We start from the raw sequence: 16,045 nt of genomic DNA, 5'->3' as shown, positions 1-16,045 counted from the left end.
TTACCAGATGATTCGGTTGGGTGTAGTGATTAATCAATATTGCAGTTTTATGGCCGTACTTTTTTTGGCCTGACAATTTGATTAACTGTAAACTTGGATCTGGCGATTGAAGTTTTTCTGACTTAATTTTAAGAGCAGTAGACACGTATACCATTAGGCCTCCGATTGCTCTTCCGTAGGTTTTACATTTTTTAGCTGGCACCGTGTAATGGATGTAGCCCGCCAAAGCAATTTCTTCCTGCAGCCATGTTTCTTGCAGGGCAATTATGTCGGCATTGTCCCATTCATCCAAGGCGAGACCGTCGTCCAGCAGTCTTTTTGCGCCTGCTATGTTCCATGAGATAATGTGTATTTCATTATGTACTACTTTATTTCTTTCTTGGGCGATCGGTCAATTAGGCCGTTTATTGTTTAGTATGTTAGGGAGCCAGTTCCAAGAATCAGTTATATTTAGCTGTTCTCCCACTGTGACTGCGCTTGCCTCTATGCATTTAGGTTCTGCCTCGCTTCTGCCTTTGGCGTTATGTAGTATAGAGTAGACTGTTTTTTTGGGGGCGAGGTCTGCCAGTCTTCTTATAAGTTGCGTGCCACTATTTGTCTGTAGATGACAGTGCATATCTACAGGCTAGTGAAGCCAATGCATATCTACAGGCTAGCGATGACAGTGCATATCTACAGGCTAGCGATGACAGAGCATATCTACAGGCTAGCGATGACAGTGCATATCTACATGCTAGCGATGATAATGCATATCTACAGGCTAGCGATGACAGCGCATATCTACAGGATAGCAATGACAGCGCATATCTACAGGCTAGCGATGACAGTGCATATCTACAGGCTAGCGATGACGGTGCATATCTACAGGCTAGTGAAGCCAATGCATATCTACAGGCTAGCGATGACAGTGCATATCTACAGGCTAGCGATGACAGTGCATACACTCACAAGGAGACCACAGCCAGCTGAGGTGCAATCTTCTCCCACTCACAAGAACGACATCACAGGCAGCAGCAGTGCAAGCTTCTTACACTCACAAGGAGACCACAGGCAGCAGAGGTGCAAGCTTCTCACACTCACAAGAAGGACATCACAGGCAAGTGGTGCAATATTCGCACACTCACAAGGAGATCACTGGCAGTACACACAACATGAACACACTCCATAACACATAGCAACAATACATTGGCATTTACAATGCCATTAGCTCAAACTCAAATAAATCCAAGCCGGATTGCATTTCTAATGCTTGTTTATGTGTGCAGTTAGATTCACATTGGAATGTATGTTAAAGTTGAATGCGGGACATTTGACTTTGATGCCTGACACATTGCCCACTATCGTGCCACCCATCGTCCAAATAGAAGGGGGGACACCTGGTGGCTAGGAATGAATTCCCCTTAACTATGCATTGTCTGGTGGATAGGTGTGAATTCCTCTTAACTCTGCATTAAAGGATTGCTTTCAGGGCTCAATTCACAAAATAATCGCCTCTGGTATTGACTTTGACACATGCCCATAAAAATGGCGATCATTGCCCGTTTGGGGGAATTTACAGGGGTGAACTAATTCTGAGCAGTGCATACTCTTGTCTTAATTCTGTGCGATAAGCCTTGCGAAAGGAAAGTAAAGACGCACTTACTCTCCCTCCCCCTTTTTTCCAGAAAGTCTGTGGTGGGGCAGGGGTACCCTCAGCCTCTTAGTTTAGCCAAAATGAACATCTTTTACGAGTTGCATTTACTACCATGGTTCTAATGGACACTAATGGCTAGAATTGATCACTCCCTCTGCTCCCTTCTCAGCGAATGCATTATGAAAATTCCTCGGCATCTGCAGACCACAGAATCCTTCCCAGGGCTGCAACTTCAAAGAAGGTAAACTTATTGTCAATTCCCGAACTGCGCACTTTGTATAGACATGAAGATACAACCAAGAACACACCGCCCACGCTTTTGTCATTGTAAGCTGGAGACATGCTATGATAAACTGTGGATTCACTTTCAATAATCCTGTACGCAAGAACGTGCGCAGCAATGTTTTTAGAAAACATAAGGAGGGGTTGTTTATAGTGACTTTTGAACAATTCCGTGGCCATGACAGTTGTGTACCGACCTGTACTATACTACCTAAATTGTCAGCACACGACTAAAGTTGCATTTAGTTTCACTTTGACAGTCGTCCCACTTTGAGTCTTTTCACCCTGTCTTTTTATTTGAAAAACTTTATGGAGGTACTATACAGTAATCAAAGCAAAAAGATGTCATGTCCGACGGCAATTAAACTATTGTATCAAATGCTCAAATATTGAACACCGCTCCTTTCTCATCTTTTTTACACAATTTATGTTGTTAATTCTTTATACTTGTAGGTCCATTTTCAAGCTGCATTGTGCTTGGCAGGCCAGTGAATACACACTTGAACATGCTGACATAGCTTTTGTTGTTGCTTTGTGCTACTAGGAACAAGAGGTAGGGGCAATATTAACTATTCATGCCACCGAAACAAACTGACACCAAGTAGAGAGCTTGCCGGGAGGGGAGGGGGTGAGGGGGGTCATACAAAAAAGGCCCTGGGGGTCTGGTTTGAAAGGGGCGTAGGACAGAGTGTGAGGTCATAATGGAGTGACAGCCGGCTATCTGGCAGCAGGTTGCAGCACTACACAGAACAATTGAAATGTAATCCCAGCCTCAGGGCTTTTTGGGAATGTGAGATAACTAGGCCCAATTTCCCTATGTATAATACAATGGCACGACCCTGCTGTCCGGGCGTCGGTCACTTACTTCTCATCTGTCAGGTAGCAGCACTGGGAAGGCAGGGGAAGTGGAGTTTTATTCCATTCAGCGTTTTTCTTTTAAACAAAGCTCACTTTATATGCATCTCGTCTTGGAAAATCGCAGTTCGTGCTATTTCTGCTTTTGTGCTGCATAGGTCTGTGAGAAGGAAGTTTGAAAGTTTGAGTGCATTGATCTCATTGATTTTACGGTGGACAAACGGTGGTAACGGAGGATTCACTATTTCACTACACCTTGCCACTGGCTTTCATGTTAGCCTTTCTGTTTTATCTTAGGTAGGCACCTTTCCTTGTGGAGAGGTGTGGCTCACTGGTTAGAGGCGGCAGACCCGAGTGCAGAGAACGGCCCGGGACCAGGGTTCGATTCCCGACGCGGCAGGGTCTTGGACCAGGATCAGCGGACTGATAATTCTCGCATCTGTGCCTACTCCGACCAGGGAGCACACTCGGCAACTCTGGGCATTAACTTGCCTCATCTCCACAATGGCCCCACACAAACGCTGGGGATGCCTGGTTTCACCTTGGAGACCCCCCAGGAGGGACTATCTCACAGGGAAAGCCAGGACGGGTTCCCCAGCGGTCTATAGCGCTACGAGGCCTCCGGGTAGCAGTGCGCTTTACAAGACACAACAATTTACAATCTCCTCCTGCACATGCGGGCCGAAATGTATGAGGGCACAGAGGAGACGGAGGTAATGGCGTGGTTGTGTGATCTCCAGTGCTTAATTTGTAAAATATGAAGTGCAGGTGCTCAAATGTTTGTCAGATGCCACACCCACTTTTCTCTGGCTCCACCCACTACCTCAAATGGCTCCTCCCACGTACTCTTTCAGATGCCTTTTTTTCTGTTGTTTATGTCGGTGCCATTGTGGGTTGTGTTTGCAACTCTGACACTATCTTTTTTCAGCCTGTATTGTGCGTGGTTGGCCTGCGACCAGCCTTCAAAGTGGAAACTCAGTTTCTGTGCAAGGCAAACAGTGCTAGGCACACGCCTCACTCATCACAACAAATCATGAGGCAAGGACGAGAACAGGACATGCTTGTTAGACTGTGGCTCTATCAGCTTATGTAATTGATACTCTGGGTGTGAAAGTGCATTGTGTGCACTGCAGACTGCAGAGGCCTGCTGCCAGCCCTCTGTGTGCACATATAGTGCCAGGCTCAAGCCTAACCAGTGATCACTCCACAGTGCTGCTCATATTGATCTTATCCTCCCCCAGTGGTGCTTCATATTGAGTAGGTACCAAAGTGCTGATCCATATTGGTCACAGCCACAGAGCGTTGCTCTGTTAAACCAGAGACCTCAAGCCAGCGAGAATGATGCAATTTTAGCTGTCCTATCGAGACAGCCTCTATTTAGGCATAGTGGCCATTTTTGGAAACCGAGCAATGATAAGTGTCAGAATTGCGGACAAGACATAGCCAGGGGGCTGCATTGTAATGTACATGCCCCACCCCCACCGTCATCAATCATCCTAACCAACGTGTTCACAAGTGTATGTTGGCCTCAGCAGCAACGGCGCTGTGGTGTGCCGGCCGGGCTATGTCACTCGGTAAGGTGTAGGTGGCTTCAGCAACCCATGTGTGACTTCACTTAGGGGCAGCAGCGCAAGAGCCGCTGTGTAAGGGAAGTGAGTCACACGTGGTCGCAATGTCGTCATCTAGTGCGCAGAGAGGAGCTCGGGATTGACTGTGGCGCTGCTTTGTGTGGTGGTCTGATCAAGGTCGGGCCGGTCTATTTGAGCATTTTAATCTGCCATCCGACTCCGGACCTCTTTATGATGAAAGTATATACATGGCACCTGTATGCATCATACATGCTATACAAATGCTACACTGTCACAAAACATACTGTTGAGACAGGATGTGGGTGGAAAATTAGCTTCAGCGTGAGAGATGATCATGCATCTGACAATCACGCAGTTCTTGAAAAACGCATATTAATGCTTACATTTCATAAAATTGTTTATCCCTTTTGAAAACGTATGAGACGTAATGCTGCCCTGGTATATATATCTTTTTGTAAACAGTGCCATTCCCTACGCAAGAAAACCTGCCCAAAACACCAGGGGGGAAGGGGGTTGACAGGGGGCGGGGTGTGAGGGAGTGTGGGAGAGAATGTGCGTATGTGAAAAAATGTGCGACAAAGTGTGTGTGTGTGTGTGAGAATGAGGGAATGGGAGAGTGAGTGTGTGTGACAGTGAGTGTGCGTGAGTGTGTGCGTGAGAGAGAAATGTCGTCTAAATAATACACTTGCAGGCCATCCCTCTTCAACATAATATAGCCTTTGCCTCAACTGAAGAGTAATTATCGAATCAGTAGAGAAGGCGAGGGGTGCAGCAGCCAGATAGTATGTGGGGGATGGCACAATTTTGACCCCGAGCAGTTTAAAAGCGACAGAACAGTCAAGCTTCTCAAATTAACCATATGAATGTAAACCATTTTGCTAACTGAATCAATTCGCTTGGATTCCCTGTCAGATGGGACATTGAGCAAAGCATTCAAATTTAACTTGCTGGCCGCCGCGCACTGGCAACATGGACTGAGTGCACAGGCAAGAGGTGCCGTTTGTGAGTTCCTGTGCACAGATAACGCAGCTCCTGCTATGGCCTGTGCGTGTTTTTTTTCGTTTTGGGGGGGGGGGGGGTAGGTGGGGGGGGAGAAGACCAGGAAGGAGATTAGCAAGTAACTTGGTAGTGGCAGCTGAAAGTAAATGTTGGCCTAAGGGCTAGATCGTCAAGCCTAGGGGTTGGTAATTGGAAACGCTGCTGGTAAAGGCAACAGCTGGTAGTTTAAGAAGTAAAGACATAGGTGCAGAAAAGGGAGAGCTGAACGTGAAGGGAGACCGGGAAAGGGGCGGCTAAGAGTTGATATCCAGTGGAGGTGTTCAGTTTCATAGGGGCCTAGGGCTTCACTCCCGATGCCAACTCAACCTGATCTTTTCATTTCAAGTGACGGAGCCTGTCTGAGGCAGTGCGGGTATTCTGGGGTGTGCTGGCAAACCAGTGAATGCGCGCGCATTGCTGCTTGCTGCGCAGCCCCAACCCCCACTGCCCCTGCCCTGAACTGAAACGGAATCCATTCCCAGGGCCAGAACTACTGATCCATCCATCCATCCAGGCAGCCCGGGTCGGCCCGCAACAATAGCCTAAAGCCACTGCACTACTGGCTAACATGATCATGATCAAAGTAAACGGGGGATCAAATCCTCATCATCATGATCAGAGTGACCAATGACATCAACATAACAATCAAAAGTAAACTAATCATGGTGCCTGCGGCCTGCAGTGCCAGGCCCTGCCTTACCTGCGCAGCTTTAATTATTTTTTAAATCATGATTTGCCCGCCGGCCTACGCCGCCTACCCCAGGCCATCATGACCAGACTAATCAACATAAAGATTAAAACAACAGTATTCACGGCGCGGGCGCCTGCGGCCTGCCAGGCCCTGCCCTGCCTGCAGCTTGACCTTCGCAACTTTATTTATTTTTAAATCCTGATTTGGCCGCCGGCCTACGCCACATGCCCCAGGCCTGGCCATCATGACCGTCACCACCAGACCAGACCAATCAACACAATAAATAATGAATACAAAAATAGTAATTACCGTCGCGCTGCCAGGCCCTGCCCTGCCTCACCTGCGCAGCTTTATTTATATGCCGCCGGCCTACCCCAGGCCATGTCTCGCTCGTCCTCATCTGTCTAGCCAACCTCTGCGTCGTCGGTCTTACCAGGTCCTGCCTCCCGCTACTTTGAATGGCGGGCGGGGGCGTTGAAGTACTTCACCAACAACCAGATACTGCTCAATGAGGTGCAGCCATGCGGGTATGCTGGGGCGGGTGTGCTGTGGCAAAATTGAAGCAGGCTGCAGCAGCGAATGCGCGCGCATTCAAAATCTGCACATGCTTGTCTGCTTCTGCCGCGCACAGCCCCAACCCCCGCAGAAGAGAAGACCAGCCCAGGCAAAGGCCCTGCCCAACTCAGTGTCCCGCCTACTGGGGGCCGGTGATCTGCAGCCGGAAGTTGAAGAAGTGTAAGAGAGTGAGGACGGAGAAAATACATTGAGAATCTGTCAGTCAGTCAGTCACATCACGTCGTCACTGTGGACACACAGTAAGTGTTTTGTTGTCAACACGACTCGGTAACTTAAACTAATGACAGCAGCAGCACTTACATACAACAGCACAACACTCGCTCTCTGTGCCAGTGCCACCATTCATTATAAATTACTGACGGTGCACTTAATGAGCGTGACTGACTGTAGACCCGGCCCTGATAATTAGGTGCCGGTGCTAAGCACCGGCAAGCTCCGGCTCAAATTAAGCACTGGTGATCTCTCATTAAGACAATCTGCCCATTCTCTGTGTTTACTTACTGTATTTTGTGTAATTTGCCCTCAAGAATTGTGTGGAGCCATAAAGAAAAGCAATGATCTTCATGTATTGCTACCTGTCCGTTGGGTGGTCCCAAATTAGGAAACCTGCTTTAGCAGTGGGTATTTGGTGCACTTCATATGAAGCTAGACTAGGCAAAAGTGTCAGATATATGTTTGTTGCTGTTGTGAATTTATTGGTGTGTGAATCATAATAATGGTTTAGTTTCACTCTAGGCACTTTAAATTCTCAATCCAGTCACTGACGGTCCGATTATGAATTTGGAAGGTAAGGTTACTCCGTCACAAATGTGACGGATATCCCGTCCACCATATTGCAGTTCCATTGAATCCTATTGAACTTTCAATATGGAGGACAGGGTATCCGTCATATTTGTGACGGAGTATTTTATCCGTCAAATTCATAATCAGGCCTTAAGTCACTAGAAGAATAATGTCTAAGATCACAATACCTGCGTGACAGCAACCATGAGCTCTGGGTTTAATCCAAGCTAATTCATCCCAAAAAACACCCCCTTTTGAGTGCTGTTTGTCTTCCTATGTCAGTAACTCGTTTTCTTATGGCGAGGGATTACAATTAAAGCCCTAAACATACTCCAGTGTCGAATCTTTTTTTTATTTTAGGACACCATCGTATCGCTAGGGAGAGAGATTTGTTGCCCTAAAAAAGGGCCATAGATCCGCATGTGCATCTCTTTCTATTTATTTGATAAAGTGATAGCTCTTCAGTAGTGCAGGAACAATTTTCAGAGTGGGGTGCTGTCATTAAAGTCATAGAGATTTTGCAAAATCCAAGCATCATACAAAAAAACAAAAGTGTAACAAATGTGCCATTCAGTAGGAGAGTGGTAAAGGTGCGATGTGTAGCCTGTGGTGGATTTTGGAGCTCTGATGAGGTAGGGCACTGTCATTTGTGGACAGACCATTTTCCATTGAAATGGCCACTAAATTTGCATTGATATGCAGTTTTACAAGTAATACATGGTAGTGTGTGGAAATCGTGTTTCAGCACATCGTGCATCACCAGGTAAAGTGTCTTGATTTGTTTTGATCCTATTAAGACCTTTGTTTGCTTCACAGTTCAGTATCACAGAAAAGCGCTTGATTTGTCCTTTCCTAATTGTTGGTATAATTTGAAAAATGTGTATAGTTCATGTACTAAAATGTTAATGTGTGTTTGAAAAAAGACATTGGACAGGCTTTCCTTTCATTTCCTCTACCCCAGCAGGATTACTGCCTAGATCACTGTTATAAAATCCTCTCACTTTGCGGTGAGTGAAATAAAAGTAACCACCAGTTTAGAATTGTAGGAAGTAGAATAGTATGTAGTATGGTTGGGTAACCTTACCACGCAATATTATCAGAATGCTTCAAAGATGATCCTTGGACTTACAGCAATTACAGCCTTATTCATGAAGGGGCCGTTTTGCGAGCCTCTAATAGCGAATCATAGCGATTCGCTATTAAGGACTCGCAAAACGGTAATCATGTAGGAATCGCATAATAAAATGCGATTCCTACTGATTCCTTATTTGCGATTAGCAAATTGCTAATCGCAAATAAGGAATAACTCGCCATTCATTCCTATGGGCCAAAAGGCCCATAGGAATGAATGGGGAGTATTCCTTATTTGCGATTAGCAATTAGCTAATCGCAAATAAGATTGCGATTTGAAGGGTGCCAGGGGTGTCCACAGGACACCCTGTAGCACCCCTCAAATGATCTGTGACACAGGTGTTGCACACACACATGTCCAAAGGACATGTGTGTGTGTAACATGCAACTCAGAAAAATGCATTTAAATGCATTTTTCTGAGTTTTCGCAATTTACCGCGAGGTCTGACCTCGCGGTAAATTGCGCCTAGAAATAGCGAAATCGCAAATTGTAATAGGATGTTGAATAGCATTTAAGGAATCTCAAATAGAGATTCCTTAAATGTCATTTCCTCGCACATTTGCGACATCGCAATTAGCGATTTTTGCTTTTGGGATGCTGAATCCCAAAAGCAAAAATCGCACTCGCAAAGGGCCGGATTCTCAGAATCCAGCCCTTTGCGAGCCGATTTAGCCTTCATGAATAAGGCTGTCAATCCTTAGCTCAGTCCTGTTAGTGTAGCAAAGAGCAGACTTAACTGGAGGAACATGTGCTAATCATTTTACCATACCAATATGGTTTGTAATTAATTGAGACAATTTAATCGAAATCCAACACCACTTTATAAAAATAGAGCTTATTGTCATATAATTTTAGTCACCAAAACAAACATTTTAGAATACCTATACCCAGAGTAATGGATGTTCAAAGCACTAGAAAATAGGAGTATGTGAGGGGGTGGCTGGGGTATCAGGAAGAGGCTGGAGGCGCCATTTAGGTAACAAAGGTTTTATTTTCATATACAGTTTTTTTGACGAAACATCAGTCTTTCTTTAGCGAATTCTGCTGGATCCGTCCTGGCTCTGCTGGGAAAACTCTCTTCTGTGACTGGATGACTTCGGGGGTTTCTGGATGGCAGCGGAAGCTTCCCCTCTTGTGGTAACCGTAGGAGACAGAAAACAACAGGACCATTTTAACATAAAGTCCTCGTACTGTTTTACACCCAGGGGTACCCAAGGGAGTGCAGGGACACCGGTGAGGTGTGCTTAACAAAAGCATCCAAGTGACCAGTGAGGTACTCGTGGGGGCAGTCGTGAAGGGAGGTAGGGAACTCACAAGGGTCCGGGAAACAACAGGAAGGATATCAGGAGAGCGAACCCTGCTCTACCCCGGGACCACACTCCTCCTCCCCGCCCAGCTGGATAACTTTTCCCGTACCTGTCGCAGCCACACTCCTCCCTCGGGAGTGTGGCGGGGTGCAGCGTGGTGTTGTTGGCCTCCTGGCTCGTCTGCTTCTCGGCTGGCCTCGTCTTCTTCTCCTCTTCGGTAACGCCGTCCTTCTCTTGATTCTTCTCCTTCGGTGATGTCACACGCCGGTTGTGTAAGTTCCGGGCTTTTCCCCAATCAAGCACAGTTGACGTCATGGTGGGTTGGGCCTTCCTCAGACTCTCGTGTCCAGTTAAAGGCGCCGCTTGTATTATCCTCCGTGTAGTTTCGCCAAGGGTCTTGTGAGACCTGCAGGGAATGAGGTGATGAAACAGTATCAGTGAGCTGCTTGTTTGTCCCCTTGTGAGACACGTTCCCCGTTACATTCCTTCCCCCCTGGTATCTCCCGATCTGGGAGAAGAGGTGTTTGTGATAGATAATCTGCATTGCTGTTATCTTTGCCCTTTCGATGTTTCACTATGAAGGAAAACGGTTGGAGGAACAAGAACCAACGGAATACTCTGGGATTTTGCGATCTGTTTCTCTGCATCCATTGGAGCGGGGCATGATCTGTGAACAATGTAAAGGTCCTACCCTCCAAATAGTATCTCAACTTATCGATGGCCCATAGAATGGCCAAACATTCTTTTTCAATGGTTGGGTAATTCCGTTCACGAGGATGGAGCTTCCGACTAAGAAACAGGATAGGATGTTCGTGTCCATCTTCCCCTTCTTGAGGTAACACCGCCCCCAGTCCCGTATTGGAGGCATCTGTGGCTACGGAGAAAGGTTTCTCGAAATCAGGGGGTAGTAGGACAGGGCTAGACGTTATGGCCCTTTTCAGGGAGTCAAACGCCTCCTTGGCTTCTTGAGAGGGTTGTGTCAACTGGGACGGTTTTGTAGTCTTCTTCAGCAGGTTGGTTAGTGGACTGGCGGCCACCGCAAAGTTCTCGATGAACCGTCTGTAGTAGCCTATAAGGCCTAGGAACGCCCTTAGGTCTCTTTTTGTTGTAGGAAAGGGCGTTTGTACGATGGCCTTCACTTTTTCTTCTTGGGGGGCTATTACACCGTCGCCTAGCAAAAACCCAAGATAATTTACCAGGGGATATGCTGCTCTCGATTTTTTTGCGTTCACATGTAGGCCTGCATCCTTGAGTGCCCTCAAGACGTTCTGTAGGTGGACTAGATGTTGTTCCCATGTTTTACTGAATATAACAATGTCGTCCAAGTACACCGAACAGTATGAGGTGTGGTTTGCTAGGACAGTGTTCATTAGCCATTGAAATGTGGCTGGGGCTCTGTGTAGCCCAAATAGAAGGACGTTAAATTCATACAAGCCCTCCTCAGTAGAGAAATAATTTTTTTTCTGTCCTCTTCTCTCAGGGGTACCTGCCAGTAGCCCTTTGTTAACCGCATGCGCGCTAGCGGAATTCCGCTAGCGCGCTGGGTTTTTCAAAATCGCACTTTGCGTGACGAGCTGGGCTCGTCATCAGCGTGCGAGCGGGCTACGCCATGACGAGCCCAGCTCGTCATGAGCGTCGAAGGGGTTAAATCGAGGGTGATTATAAGCTTGGCCTCTCCTATTCTTTCCACCAGCTCATCTACCCTTGGTATGGGGTATGCATCAAAGGCTGATATGGCGTTCAGAGCTCTGAAGTCCATACAGATTCTAGTGGAGCCATCAGGTTTCGGAACCATGACTATAGGAGAGGACCAGTTGCTTCGTGAGGGTCTTATTACGCCAAGTTTGAGCATGTCTTGTACCTCTTTCTTAACGTCCAGTCTTCTGGTGGCAGGGATGCGGTAAGGCCTTTGTTTGACTATTTTACCCTTTTCTGTTTCAATTCGATGTTCTGTCAAATGGGTTAATCCCGGTGAGTCCGAGAATATATCAGAAAAAGGACGCAGAGTGTTCATGAGACCTTCTTTTTCGTTCGAGGACAAGTCTGGGTTGACGGGCAACTGGTTTAAGGTGGTTTGGCTCCCGCTTACTGGTAATCCAAAGTGAGCTGAGCACAGAGGTGGCCCTATCCACTTCTTCAGCAGGTTTATGTGAAAAGTCTGTTGTCTCGTTGGGGACAGCTTTACCCTGTAAGTGGTATTCCCTATGGTTTCTATGATGGGATATGGGCCTAGCCACTTGCTTTTGAATTTCTGAATTAAGGATGGGAGAAGCACCAATACCCAGTCTCCCTTCTCTAACTTCCGCCATCTCTTTCCTTTATCGTAGTGGTACTTCTGTTTTTGTTGACTCTTTTCTGAGTGGGAATAAGCCAAATCTCTTAGTTTCCCTAGTTTTGACCTCAATTGTTGGGTATAGTCCAGGAGCGAACGGTGTTCCTCAGCGTCTCCCTGCTCCCATGTTTCCTTGGTTATTTCTAGTAAAGAGCAGGGCTGTCGGCCATATAGTAACTCAAAAGGGGAACATCCAATGCTGCTTTGTACCTGTGCCTGCAGTACATAGAGGGCTAGAGGTAGTAGTTTGTCCCGGTCTTTGTTTTTTACGGTCAACATTTTCTTCAGGGTGGTTTTCAACGTGCGGTTGTATCTCTCTACGAGCCCGTCCGTTTGTGGATGGTATGCTGCCGTCTTTATCTGGTGGAGATCCAGCATCTTACACACTTCCTTCATCATTTTTGATACAAATGGCGTTCCCTGGTCGGTGAGGATTTCCCTGGGAAATCCCGCTCTGGAAAACAATTCCATCATTTTATCGGCAACATTCTTTGTGGTAGGGGCCTTTAAAGCAAAGGCCTCAGGGAACCGCGTATGATAGTCTACTATAATTAAGGCGTAGGTGTGACCCCTCGAGGTAGGGTGTAAGCGACCTATGAGTTCCATTCCGACCCGTTTGAATGGTTTACCTATAAGAGGCATTGGTTGTAGAGGCACAGCTTGGGGTCTGGTCATGGTTTTCTTTTGACACACCTCACAGCTTTTGCAATACAGCTCGGCCTCCTTATAGATACCAGGGCAAAAGAAATGCCTCGTGATATTCTGTGTGGTTTTCTCAGCTCCGGAGTGTCCTGCCGTAAGATGCGAGTGGGCATAATAAAGGATCTGTTCCCTAAAATCCTTAGGCACCACCAATTGGGGAGGATCACCGGCTTTTCCTTCTCTATATAAAAGGTTGTTTTGTATGAAAAACCGTGGATAACTTACGGCGGTGTTAGTCTGGGTGTCGCGTGTAACTTTACAGGCATAGGGTAGCGTCATTTGCTTGTGCGAACCTAAAACTCCTGTCCAGGATCCACGGTTCAGTGGTTAGTAGGGTTGGAACAGATTTAGCGGATTTTTGTAACTTGGCGCTAAACAGAGACATGAAGTCAGGATTGTCTACCCCTATGATAAGATCTTCCGGCAGGGAATCTATCATCCCTACTCGTACCGTAACTGGAGTTCTCTGATGGGGTTCTATAGCAATTTGGGCCACCGGGTATGGTTTTACGTCACCATGTACACACCGGATGTGCACCGTTTCTCTAGGGAGTATCTGGGATGGTAATACTAGTTTTTCCTGTACTACTTATTGACGGCACCCCGAGTCCAACACCCCCATGATATGTTTCTCGTTGATTTTTATACGCACGTATAAGGAAGGACCCATCTCAGCGGTATACATGACAGCTCTTGGGATGTATCCAACCTCCATCGGCTCTTCTGGTGGTTTCCGCCTTGGGCACATCCGGGCTATATGGCCCCATTCACCACATTCAAAGCATTGGGGGCCCTTCAGTGGAGTGAGGTCCATCCTTGGTGATCGGGTTTCATGGTAGTCGAGGACTCTTGTTTCTTCTTTTCTTGTTTTGGAGCTATGTTGGCTTTTACGTTTTTGTCTGAGTCCAATGCAAATGTCCTGGGTTGGGCTTGAGAATAGTTAGTGGCCATTTCTATGGCTTGAGCCACTGTTAGACCTGAATGTTGTCGTAGCCACCTTTGCGTTCCGTAGGGTAATGCTTCCATGAATTGTTCTAGTATGACACTATTCATGATATCTTCTTTGTTCGGGTTTTAGCCATTTTTCGTCTGCCATCTTCAACCTGAGGTATAGGGTTTTGGGGTTTTCGCCCGGGATACCTTTTTCTTTGCAGAACCGTACCAAATAGGCTTCGGGGTCCAGTCCCAGGTGGTCAAGGATCACTTCTTTGATTTCGGCATAAGGGGTGTTTCCAGCGTGGTTGGCTACTTGATAGGCGGCCTGCGCCTCCCCAGACAATAGCGGGGCCAAGAAGAAAGGCCATTTCTCTGGAGGCCACCCACAGGCTTGAGCAGCTCTTTCGAAATTCGAAAGGAAGGCTTCAGGATCCTCCCCCTGTACATATTTTTGGAGTGAAACTCCAGAAGGGTGTGGCACTGCTCCTCTGCGTTCCATGGATGGGCCTGGTGTTTGTATGATTTTCTGAAAGTTCTCGAGTTGGGCACTAATGGTGTTTTTGAACATTTCTCTATCAGCATCTGCCGTGGAGATCTGTGTTTTTATGGCCCACTCGAGTTTGTCCTGTCCCTCAATGAGGTGTTGTATTACTTGCTCCATCAGAGGTTGCTGTTGGGGGTTGGCGGATCCCACTTCTGACACCAGTTGTGAGGGGGTGGCTAGGGTATCAGGAAGAGGCTGGAGGCGCCGTTTAGGTAACAAAGGTTTTATTTTCATATACAGCTTTTTTTGACGAAACGTCAGTCTTTCTTTAGCGAATTCTGCTGGATCTGTCGTGGCTTTGCTGGGAATACCCTCTTCCATGACTGGATGACTTCGGGGGTTTCTGGATGGCAGCGGAAGCTTCCCCTCTCGTGGTAACCGTAGGAGACAGAAAACAACAGGACTGTTTTAATATAACGTCCTCATACTGTTTTACACCCAGGGGGAACCAAGGGAGTGCAGGGACACCGGTGAGTTGTGCTTAACAAAAGCATCCAAGTGACCAGTGAGGTACTCGTGGGGGCAGTCGTGAAGGGAGGTAGGGAACTCACCAGGGTCCGGAAAACAAAAGGAAGGATATCAGGAGAGCGAACCCTGCTCTACCGCGGGACCACACTCCTCCTCCCCACCCAGCTCGAGAACTTTTCCCGTACCTGTCGCAGCCACACTCCTCCCTCGGGAGTGTGGCGGGGCGCAGCGTGGTGTCGTTGGCCTACTGGCTCATCTGCTTCTCGGCTGGCCTTGTCTTCTTCTCCTCTTCGGTAACGCTGTCCTTCTCTCGATTCTTCTCCTTCTGTGATATCACACGCCGGTTGTGTAAGTTCCGGGCTTTTCCCCAATCCGGCACTGTTGACGTCATGGTGGGTTGGGCCATCCTCAGACTCTCGTGTCCAGTTAAAGGCGCCGCTTGTATTATCCTCCGTGTAGTTTCGCCAAGGGTCTTGTGAGTCCTGCAGGGAATGAGGTGATGAAACGGTATCAGTGAGCTGCCACCACTCCACTTCTTGTTTGTCCCCTTGTGAGATACGTTCCGCGTTACAGAGTAATAAACATTGCGGTCAATGGCTAAAACTATTAGTGACAATCGCCCACTTAGAGATCGATTTGCATTAGACCCTTGCAGGGTAGAGGTGGAGGGGGTCCCAGAGCCAGTCCACAATAGTCACTTCAATTTTACCTGGCCCATGGAAGCCAGGTGCCATGGTTTTCCCGGCTGTCAGTGGTCCTAAATTTGACCTGTGATAAAGCTGTTTTTTTTCATAGACACAGTGCTCTCAGAAAGGGGATGCAAAATCACAAGAGCAGGGTCGTTGTTGATGTCAGTCACAGGTGACAGTAACTTCAAGGAACTTTGACATTTTGAGTTTCTGGGGGGTGCAGTAGTGGCTTGAAACTTCTGTGAAAGCCAGACTACAACTCCCAGAATGCACTATACCATTTAACTTTGGGTGATTCCTCGGAGCGTCCAATGGCAAGTGATTCGTTGGATCCTGAGAGTTTTATTACCTGCACTTTGCAAGGGACCACCAGTCCAAGGCAATCTTAGGATGCTTCCGGCTTTCCCAAGGGTCCCTCTCTTCAGGAGTGTCGAATTGTAACCAAGGATGAGGATCGTTCACTCAGTTCCAAGTCTGTTGCCTCAGGG

The sequence above is a fragment of the Lissotriton vulgaris genome, chromosome 5 (genome assembly GCF_964263255.1).
Source record: "Lissotriton vulgaris chromosome 5, aLisVul1.2, whole genome shotgun sequence".
Taxonomy (NCBI): Eukaryota; Metazoa; Chordata; class Amphibia; order Caudata; family Salamandridae; genus Lissotriton; species Lissotriton vulgaris.
This window is presented reverse-complemented; position numbering follows the sequence as displayed.